This window comes from Heterodontus francisci, unplaced genomic scaffold, assembly GCF_036365525.1.
Source record: "Heterodontus francisci isolate sHetFra1 unplaced genomic scaffold, sHetFra1.hap1 HAP1_SCAFFOLD_43, whole genome shotgun sequence".
Lineage (NCBI taxonomy): Eukaryota > Metazoa > Chordata > Chondrichthyes > Heterodontiformes > Heterodontidae > Heterodontus > Heterodontus francisci.
In genome coordinates, this window is record NW_027141852.1 from 2,967,729 (window position 1) to 2,978,848 (window position 11,120).

At 44.4% G+C, this 11,120-nt stretch overlaps 1 non-coding gene across 1 annotated transcript; it reads left to right on the forward strand.

Annotated features, from left to right (window-relative positions):
- Positions 1-7,310: 7,310 nt before the first annotated feature.
- Positions 7,311-7,382, forward strand: trnat-cgu (transfer RNA threonine (anticodon CGU)). The gene has a single exon. It is a non-coding gene; the product is annotated as a tRNA-Thr (tRNA).
- Positions 7,383-11,120: the final 3,738 nt, after the last annotated feature.

Genomic DNA, 11,120 nt, shown 5'->3' on the forward strand with positions numbered 1-11,120 from the left:
GAACTCTGTCTGATACTCTTTCTCTCTGCCCATTTTCCAGTAGAAATAGAAAGCCTTCTACTATTTTGGAGAATCTGGAGTTGTTCTTCTTTGGGAAGAGAAGGTTGAGATGAGATTTGATAGAGGTGTTCAAAATCATGAAGGGTTTGGACAGAGTAGATCGGGAGAAACTATTCCCATTGGCAGAAGTGTCAAGAACCAGAGGGCACAGATTTAAGGTGAAAGGCCAAAGAACCAGAGGCAACATGAGGAAAAACTTTTTTATGCAGCGACTGGTTAGGATCTGGATTGCACTGCCTGACAGTGTGGTGGAGGCAGATTCAATCATGACTTTTGAAAGAGAATTTAATAGTTATCTGAAGAAAAGAAAATGCAGGGTTACAGGCAAAGGCGGGGGAGTGTGACTAGCTGGCTTGTTCTTGCAGAGAGCTGGCATGGACACAAAGGGCTGAATGGCCTCCTTCTGTGCTGTAACCTGTCTATGATTCTCTGACTCTAAGCCTAGAGATTACCAGTGCCTGTGAGTGCCTCACATGTCTGCAGGTGGTGAACCAGCCCACAAACCAAGGAATGAAGCAGTAATTAAAGTTCAGAAATCCTAAGGTATCAGGATGTGGGAGGGACTATTGCTCTCAGTTTAAAGTACTGATTTCATTAATTGAATATCCTTAGTGTCCCAGCTCAGTGTAATCCTGAGCAATAATTGCCAGCAGGTTTTTGAAGTGACAATTAAATGAGGCCCTGTAGGTGGATGTTAAAGATTCCCCAGCGCTATTGAAAGAATCACAGGGAATTGTCGCACTGTCCTGACCAACATTCCTGACTCAGTAACATCACCTGAAACAGCTGAACACAAAGAACTAACTGAAGGGTCAAAGTGTAAGGGAGAAAAACCAAACCCGTGTCAACTTCACACAGGAACCCATCGACCATCAGAAAACACACTTCATGAGCTGCAATGTCTGATCATTGAGTCACAGGTATCTCCTCCTGCCTGGCTTCGTTCCATGTGGGAATGGGAATTGGAATGTTTCAGCAACTCATGAAGGTATCCCCGGAGCAGTTGAAACAGCATTCCCCGTGTTTCAATAAGAAATTCTGATCTGAAATGAAGAAAAAACAGAAAATGCTGGTAATACTCAGCAGATCTGTCCATCACAGGACTGATACAAGCTCAATTCTCAATCCAAACAGTGAGAGATCCAAACACTGAGACAGAATAAGAACAGAGAGAGAAAAAACAGGTTAACGGTGCTATGAGAGTAAAAGCAGGAAATGCTGGAAATACTCAGCAGGTTTTGGCAGCATCTGTGTAGAGAGAGAAACAGAGTTAACATTTCAAGTCAGTTACCCTTCATCACAGCTGACAAATATTATAAATGAAAAGGTTTTAAGCAAGTAAAGCTGGGGTGGGGCAAGAGATAACAAAAGAGGTGTTGATTGGACAAGGTCACAGAGAATAACTGACCAGAAGGGCATGGAACAAAGGCGAACAGTGCTGAACAGTGCTCAATGGTGTGCTGAAAGACAAAGCGTTAGTACAGAAAAGGTGTGAATTGACTGTAATGCACAACGCACTCCGAACACAAACATTAAACATTTTTTTAAAACAGAAACAATGGGTAGACACAGTAGAAACAAACTAACCAAACTAAAAAAAAAACTGAAATAAAATAACCAAATAAAAAAGAAAAAAGAAAAAAAACTAAACATAAAAAAGTGTGTCGGGGGGGTGTGGGGGTGGGGTCCTTCATGCTCTGAAATGATTGAATTTAATGTTCAGTCCGGCAGGTTGTAGCGTCCCTAATCACTGACCTGAAACGTTAACTCTGCTTCTCTCTCCACAGATGCGGCCAGACCTGCTGAGTATTTCCAGCATTTTATGTTTTTGTTTCAGATTTCCAGCATCTGCAGTATTTTGCTTTTATGTTATGAGAGTACTTCTACTGTTTTTGTAAACATGTTTTAAATATGTAAAGTTGAATTATGGACACTGATGCATGTGGAATCTTGAGGAGATTCCTCCAGTCCTCTGGCATCATTCCCATATTCAAGGAGGATTGAAAGATTGTGGTTCGAGTCTCCGCGATTTCCAACCTTACCTCCCTCAGCAACCCAGGATGCAGCCCATTCAAACTGGGTGACTTTTCTACTGTGAGAGCTGCCAACCTTGTAATTGTCTCCGCTTTATCTATTTTCATTCCGTCCAATTTTCTCACTTCCTCCTCCTTTACTGTGACATTTGCAGCATCCGCTCATTTTATGATGCCAGATGAAATGTACTTAATTAGTATCTCAGCCACACCCTCTGCCTCCACAGGATCTCCTTATTGACCCACCCTTTCATTGTCTGTCCATATGTTGGTAAAAGACTTCAGTGTTCCCAGTTATGTGACCCGCTAATCTTTTCCCATACATTCTCTTGCTGATCTCATTTCCTTTTTCAGCTCTCCTCTGTACTTTCTGTATTCTGCTTGTTTCTCTACTGCATATGAATCCTCACATGATTTCGATATGAATGATTTTTGAACTATTTTGTTGAAGGATTGAGTTTTGTAAATTTCTCCCTAGCTCCCCTCATGGTTAGGCAGAAAGTTTAACTGCTGTGTTTTCAAACAGCAACAGCTTTATTTGAAAAGCCATTGTGACAGGATTCCGGGTTTTAATCCAGTCACAAATCTGGTTCTGATGTCTTGTGGCTCCAGCTGTCACATGACCTGTCAGAGGATGACCTCATAATTGACCAAGTCATGGAGCTGTGGGTTGATGTTTAAATTGCTTCAAAATAATTTTCCAGAAGGACAATTAAAATGAATCGATATATAAAAGGTAGATTTTGTGAATTTGTGCTCCCAGTGGAAATTCCTGCAGTCTGCTGGTTTTCATATCCCCAATTCCCCACAGGAAGCTCTGTGCTCGGAGTCTGCATTCATTCTAACAACATTACACAGAATCATTTCATGGGAGACCCCAGTGTGAATTGTAGACAGGTGGGTCAGTTTTAACTTTCAAAGTAACACAGAAGCAAAATACTGCAGATACTGGAAATCTGAAATAAAAACAGAAAATGCTGGAAATACTCAGCAGGTCTGGCAGCACCTGTGGAGAGAGAAACAGAGTTAACGTTTCAGATCTGTGACCTTTCATCAGAACTGGGCTGAAATTGTTTGTGGAACAGACACGATGAGTCAAGTGGCCTCTTTCTGTGCCTGAAACATTGTCTGACTCTGTGATTCCATGAGATTGTGGAATCAATTTCAGGGTCGATGACATTGCACTCTGTAAGGATAGGAAGATGGAGATTATTAAGTACAGTGCAAGAATATAGATGCTTTTACATTATTTTAATCGAAATTGATTTAAATTTTGTGCTCACGAATCCTATCTTTTGATCACAATGACATTGATAACAATGGAAAAAGCAAGACTTGCATTTCACGACCACAGGACGTTGCAAAGCCTTTTACAGCCAATGAAGGACTTTCCAAGTGTAGTCACTGTGGTCATGTAAGAAACATGGTGGCCAATGTGCGCACAGCAAGCTCCCAGAAACAACAACGTGATAAAAACGAGATAATCTGTTTTTAAGTGATGTTGATTCAGGGTGAAACAATGACCAGTACCCCAGAAATAATTCCCCTTCTATTCTCTGAAATAGTGCCATGGTACCTTTAACATCCACCTGAGAGGGCAGAGGGATCCTCAGTTTTCTGTCTCACCTGAAAAACAGCATTTCTGACAGTGCAGCACTGCCGTAGTACTGTACTGGAGTGTCAGCCATTTTTAAAGGGCTGTTAGTCCGACTGGAAAATATTTAAAGGAAGATGAAATGAAATGAAATAAATACATTGCTTTTGCCTCTCTCCCATCCCCCCAATAACAGTTAAATTAATTATTTGCCCTTCCCTCCCAAAACCTACCTTTACCATCTGACCTTCTGCCCAAAACTGCACAAACTGTAAACCATAACCCTTCCCACCATCCCCGACACCCATGACATTAATTTGACTCCGTCCCCCCTCCCCCACACTGAGAAACTTACCTTCTCCCCCCTCCCCACCAGTGTTGCACCTCATTTCCCCGGATGGGGCTCCGAAGGCACGGCAGTGCCGGTCACCGGGCTGAAGATCGCAGCTGGATATCAGGAAGTGATGGGATAATAATTAATGCAGGTTTGTGGTCCCGTTGCCGAGCGGTGGGGTTCCCCCCACAACGCCTCGCCGTCGCCGGCAATATCGAGCCAGGCCCTGCCGGCGTTGAGGTCCATGGCGGGCCTCATCCGGGGCAATCTTCAGGCGGCTCCCACCCCACCCCCACCACAGATCTCGACGTTGAGGGCTCTATAGAATCCAGCCCATTGTTTCTGTCAATCTCAACTCCACAAGGATTTGTCTGTTAATTGTAGAAAAATTAAAGCTCTATAACCTTTTGATAAAAGGGGGTTTCAAATCCATTTCCAAACAAATGATAGTTCTCATTGTATCTAGAACATGTTTTCTTACATACAAACATACCAATTAGGAGCAGGAGTAGACCACTCGGCCCCTCGAGTCTGCCTCACCATTCAATAAGATCATGACTGATCTGATTGTAACCTCAACTCCACATTCCCACCTGCCCCCGATAACCTTTCACCCCCTTGTTTATCAAGAATCTATCTACCTCTATCTTAAAATATTTCAGAATTTCTGTCGTCCAGCAACTCTCACTTTATTTCCTGGATTTCACCTAAAAAATGTATTTCCACACTTTGGATATCCTGTACTTCATTAATGATTTTGCTCTCTGGAGATTTCCCTTTAACTATATTCAGCGCTGGTATTTTACTGCCACACACTGACTGAAAGTGTCCCATCTTTCTGCAGGAAAAACACTCAGCTTCTTTGGCGAGGCAGTTTTCCCACTTGTGTCTCTCTCGGCCACACCTACTGCAATTGGTTGCAGCTACCACTAGATGCTCTTCCCGTCTTTCTTGTCTTTTACCCCAAATGTTTCCTTTTGTTTTCTGAACAAATTCAATTGAGTCTGCAACTCTCGAGATCAGACTCTCCCTGTCCCCTTGGACAACGGATTGGTTAAACTTTCTAACCTCTGTTTGTCTGCTCAATTGAAACTCTTTCGTTAATGTGAGACCAGCCCTGGACTGTAGATGATCTGAAAGGGTGTTGTCTAATACCCCGAACACAATCCTGTCTCCATTCAGCTCTTCCCTTAAGTTGCGGTATTCACAATCCTCCGTGAGATTGTACAAGTCATTGATAAATGAATGAATACTCTCCCCTTTCTGTTTTGTACGCTTATTAAATTCAAAGTGATTCCTGACAATGCAGCAGCCAGCCGACGTCATCAGAGCGCTCCAAGCTGCGCACATGCACACACAGTCTCCTGCGCTCTGAGATGCTGCGCATGCTCAGCCTCCGTCTTCCAGGACGAAGTGGCGCATGCGCGGGAAAACTCTCTACCACCTCTCAGCCACTCACTCCAGGCCGCTCGCTGCCCGCTCCTCGCTACCCCGCTCCCCCGCCCTCCGGCCACTTGCTACCCCCCACCACCCCCGCACTGCCCTCTCTCCGTCCACTCACGGCCCGCTTCCCCCCCACGTCCCTCCAGACACTAGCTCTAAGCCATGCTGCTTCCCTCCTCTCGGCCTCTCGCTCCAATATTCGATCATTCTTCACCGCACCACCCGATAAAGCAAGGCGAGCCTCGAGGGGTGATGGGGCAATGTTGGAGTGAGTGGCCGAGAGGAGGGAAGCGGCAGAGCCCATGGCCTGGAGTGTGAGCGGCCAGAGAGCAGGATGGGGGTGGTGGTGGGTGAAGCGGGGAGTGAGCAGTCAGAGAGTGGGATGGGGGTAAGCGGGGAATGATTGTCCGGAGAATGGGATGGCACTGTTTAGAGGGGATTTGAGGAAAAAATGTTTCACCTCGAGGGTGGTTGGAATCTGGAACACATTGCCTGAAGGAGTGGTCGAGGCAGGAACCCTCAGAACATTTAAGAAGTATCTCGATGAGCACTCAAAACGCCACAGAATACAAGGCTACGGCCACGTGCTGGAAAATGGAATTAGAATAGATAGGTACTTGATGGCCGGCACGGACATGATGGCCGAAGGGCCTGTTTCTGTGCTGTATAACTCTATGACTCGATGAAACCTGACTGAATTACAGAGGGTGTGCAGCACTGTCAGAGGTGCTGTCCTTCTAATGAGACTTCAAACAGCGCAACGTTCTCCGAGTATCAACCAAAACATGTCCATTGTGTAGATATGTGCCGTATTTGCTTATGAAACGACAGTCACTGCTCCTAAAGTAATTCACTTTAGGTGAATTAAGATGACTTGGTACTCTATAACGCGAATGCGCATTAGGTAGCGGGGGACTGTTGGGGTGGGACGGAGGCGGCGATGGCAAACTTTGAGGGGATTTTTGGGTCGAAGTTGTTTTCTGTGATAAATTGAGTAGCTCCATCTTTAATCCTGGCAGCTGCCTGAATGTCACAGACAGTGACGTTTCAGTGAAAGAGGCTGCATTTGCGCATGTGCTAGTACAGCGTCACCTGGTGGTTGCGTTGTCAGCAATGCAGCGTTTTAACTTTGGCTCCACGATGACATTTTTTTCCTCAATTAAAATATGTATTGAGTGCCTTAATAACTTCTTCACATGTAGCCTTCTGTTCTTCATGAGGATGTTGCCTGCACACTCCCTCCATTGCAGACAATAGCGTACTGACCTGTTCCATGTCTGGCTTCTGCACGAGACCCGATGCAGTACGATACCTTGCAAACCTCTGGAACCATCTCGGCCACTCCTCGGCTTGGTTCAGTCCAGTGACCTTTTCAAAGGTGCAGGCAAAGATTTCTCCATCTTCGCTTTGGTTTACTGTGGCCCCCATATAATATTCTGATACCTGTCAAGGCTTAGTACAGAATTTATAAGAATCTGACGGTTAAAATAAACTGAGTTTACTCTACACACCTTGCATTGAAGGTTTCATCGACAACTCTCCATGAGGTGCCACACAGATTATATTACATCACTTCCTGTGATGATGCACATAGTCTATTTATATAATCTGCCCAGTAACAACCCAATGTCCACTCTTATATTATTGTACAGATGTGAGAAAAGCTGAGGATGGGAATGGAACGTCTGAATGAAGATTTCATGATGCTGATGAAGTAAATGAGGCTGATCTGTTACCCATTCCACAATCCCTCTTTATTTCTGTGCATGTTTCTCGATGCTGTTTCAACCAAATTGAAAAAGAATCACAAATCCTCCTCTGGAGCCTCTGGTGTCCATTAATAAAAGGCATGGTGGCTAAGTGGTAAGGCGTTAGTTTCGTAAACTGAAGATCACGGGTTCTATCCCCGTCCGTGCCTTATGATTAGTTTCTCACTTTAAATGTGATGTTTTCAGAAAAGATGTGCGTTGCATTTGTGTCGGCCATCTGGAAATCAGTGTCATGTTACACTTTATTCTGGACACTGGGAAGAACATGAGGAGTAGCCAAATGGTTCCTCGAGCATTCTCTGCCATTGACAGAGTGAAAATAACTGAGGTCCAAGCACTGAACCTTTTTACTGTGCATTTGCTTGATATTTAACAGAGCTATTCTATTAAGGGCGGCACAGTGGCACAGTGGTTAGCACCGCAGCCTCACAGCTCCAGGGACCCGGGTTCGATTTCAGGTACTGCCTGTGTGGAGTTTGCAAGTTCTCCCTGTGTCTGCGTGGGTTTTCTCCGGGTGCTCCGGTTTCCTCCCACAAGCCAAAAGACTTGCAGGTTGATAGGTAAATTGGCCATTATAAATTGTCACTTATGTAGGTAGGTGGTAGGGAAATATAGGGACAGGTGGGGATGTTTGGTAGCAATGCAGGATTAGCATAAATGGGTGGTTGATGTTCGGCACAGACTCGGTGGGCCGAAGGGCCTGTTTCAGTGCTGTATCTCTAATCTAATCTAATATAATATAATCCCACATCCCGCACTCCTGTCCTTTCCCCCATTGCCCTGTTAGATTTTCCATGTCAGGTATATATCCAATTCCATTCAGAGTTAACATTGAATCTGCTTCCACTGACCTTTCAGGATTGCATTCCAGACCAGAACAACACACTGCGGAAAAAACAATCTCCTCATCACAACTCGAATTCTTTTGTCAATTACTTTAAATGTGTTTCCTCTGGTTGCTGACCCTTCTGTCACTGGCAACACTTTCTCCTTCTTTACTCGATCAAAACTCTTCAGGATTTGCATTTCCTGCTGCCTTTGCTGATATAACAAAGCTGAGCACACATCACCAAAAGGAATATGATTGGCTCTGAATCACATTTATCCTTCCTGTCAATCTGATGTGGATCTTGTATTTTCCCGGAACCAAACAATCTGAGCAGCAAGTGTGGGTTCCAGTGATTCCCACCGCTCTGAGAGAGAGAGGATGTGATAATGAGCCAGATAGAAGAAAGGAGTGAGATAGAGAGTAAAATAGCCCTGGTCTGTTTCTACTAACCCCCGGCCCCCTACTTAAAATGGCATCATTTTCTCCTGCCTCTCCACATTCTAATCCATTGATTAATGCAATCCTTTCATCTGAAACATAGAACATAGAACAGTACAGCACAGTACAGGCCCGTCGGCCCACGATGTTGTGCCGAACATTTAACCTACTCTCAGATCAAACTACCTACATACCCTTCATTCTACTATCATCCATGTACCTATCCAAGAGTCGCTTAAATGTCCCTAATGTATCTGCTTCTACTACCACCGCTGGCAGTGCATTCCACGCACCCACCACTCTCTGTGTAAAGAACCTACCTCTGACATCTCCCCGAAACCTTCCTCCATCACCTTAAAATTATGTCCCCTGGTGATAGCCCTTTCTGCCCTGGGAAAAAGTCTCTGGCTATCCACTCTATCTATGCCTCTCATCATCTTGTACCACTCTATCAAGTCACCTCTCACCCTTCTTCGTTCCAATGAGAAAAGCCCTAGCACCCTCAACCTTTCTTCGTAAAACATACCCTCCAGTCCAGGCAGTATCCTGGTAAATCTCCTCTGCACCTTCTCTAAAGCTTCCACATCCTTCCTAGAATGAGGCGACCAGAACCGAACACAATATTCCAAGTGTGGTCGAACCAGGGCTTTATAGAGCTGCAGCATAACCTCGCGGCTCTTAAACTCAATCCCCCTGTTAATGAAAGCCAACACACCATATGCCTTCTTAACAACCCTATCAACTTGGGTGGCAACTTTGAGCGATCTATGGACATGGACCCCAAGATCCCTCTGTTCCTCCACACTACCAAGCATCCTGTCTTTAAGCCTGTATTCTGCATTCCAATTCGACCTTCCAAAATGAATCACTTCACACTTTTCCAGGTTGAACTCCATCTGTACCTTCAATTCCTGTTTCCTAATCCATTGATGTTTCACAATGTACTAAACTGTCCCAATCCATTGATACAACTCAGTCCATAGAATTTCCCAATCCACTGATATTTTCCAGTCCATTGACTTTCCCAATCCATTAATGGTTCCTGACCATTGACATTCCCAATCCATTTATATTGCCTGTGATTTCAAAGCAACTGTGGAATGCAAATAGTATCAGTATTATAAGATACATCGAGACGAGGTGCAATAGCCAAGTGGACAGATGTTGGGTTTATAAAGAAAAAAGCATTGGCTCGATATTTGTCCAGTCTATCACTGGATCTGAACTCTCAACCTACTGTTTTTCTGTGGGTCTGCTGACTTGTATATGTGAAGAACCATTGGATGTTTCTCAATCCTCTGACTTTTCTCATTCTTGTGCCAGATTTGTTCCTTTGGGTTCACCAGTGAAGAAAATTATTCCCTATTACATTTGGTGAAGACTTTAATAACCTCACATCCTTGTGTCTCACCATCTCAGGTCAAACTCCCTACAGAAACTTTAAACATTTAACTATTCTGCTGGAAACATTTTCAAGGGCGCAGCCATTCCTTCATTACGCTTCCTTCTTTGACATGTGATTGACAAATATGTGTGTAATGGAGAGAGAGAGAGTGAAAAAAAAGAGAGAGAGAGTGCGATAGAAAGTTAGAGGACCAGCTAAAGACAGATAGAGAGAGAGAGGCAGAGAGAGGTAAAGCGATAGACAGAGAGAGAGAGAGAGAAGGAGAGAGAGTCATTGAGTCATGGAGTCACTACAGTACAGTAAGTCATTTTGCCCATCAAGCCCATGTAAATCAATCCATTCAGTCCCATTCCCCCGCTCTATCCCCATAGCCCTGCAAGTTATCTAAACCTGTCATATTTATTATAATCTTGTACATGTCTATCAAATCTCCCCTCAATCTCCTTTGCTCCAAGGAGAACAACCCCAGCTTCTCCAACCTAACCTTACAGCTAAAATCGCTCATGTCTGGAACCATTCTGATAAATCTTCTCCACCCTCTCAAGGACACTCACATCCCTCCAAACGTGTGTTGACTAGAACTGGATGCAATTCTCTGGTTGTGGCCCAATTCGAGATTTATACAGGTTCAGCATAACTTCCCTACTTTTGTACTCAGTACCTCTATTTATGAAGCCCAAGATCCCATATGCTTTGCTAACTACTTTCTCAATGTGTCCTGCCACCTTCAAAGAACTATGCATATGAATCCCCAGGATTTTATTCCTAAAAATATGCTTTCTTCATATAAATCTGTAAAAAATGCATTATACAACAGTTCAAAACAGCACCAAGTTGACATTCCAAAAAGTGCAAAGGAAATCAGTTTTCTTCAATACAGGAGTGAGTTGCCTCACAACCCTTCCACTCCGTTTTACCTGACATGGACATTTTACAGCAAACCCATATCTGGTGTCTTCAGCACGAGGGGTTTCCAATGGGTCCAGCTGCCCAGTTCACTATGGCAGGGGGACCTTACACAGTGGTCTTTCCCCATTGAGCCTTTGCAGTGGCTACCCCAAGCTTTAGTGCGTCCCTCAGCACGTAGTCCTGGACCTTGGAATGTGCCAGTCTGCAAAACTGGGTCGTGGACAACTCTTTCCGCTGCAAGACCAGCAGGTTTCGGGCAGACCAAAGAGTGTCTATCACCAAATTGATGGTCCTCCAGCAGCAGTT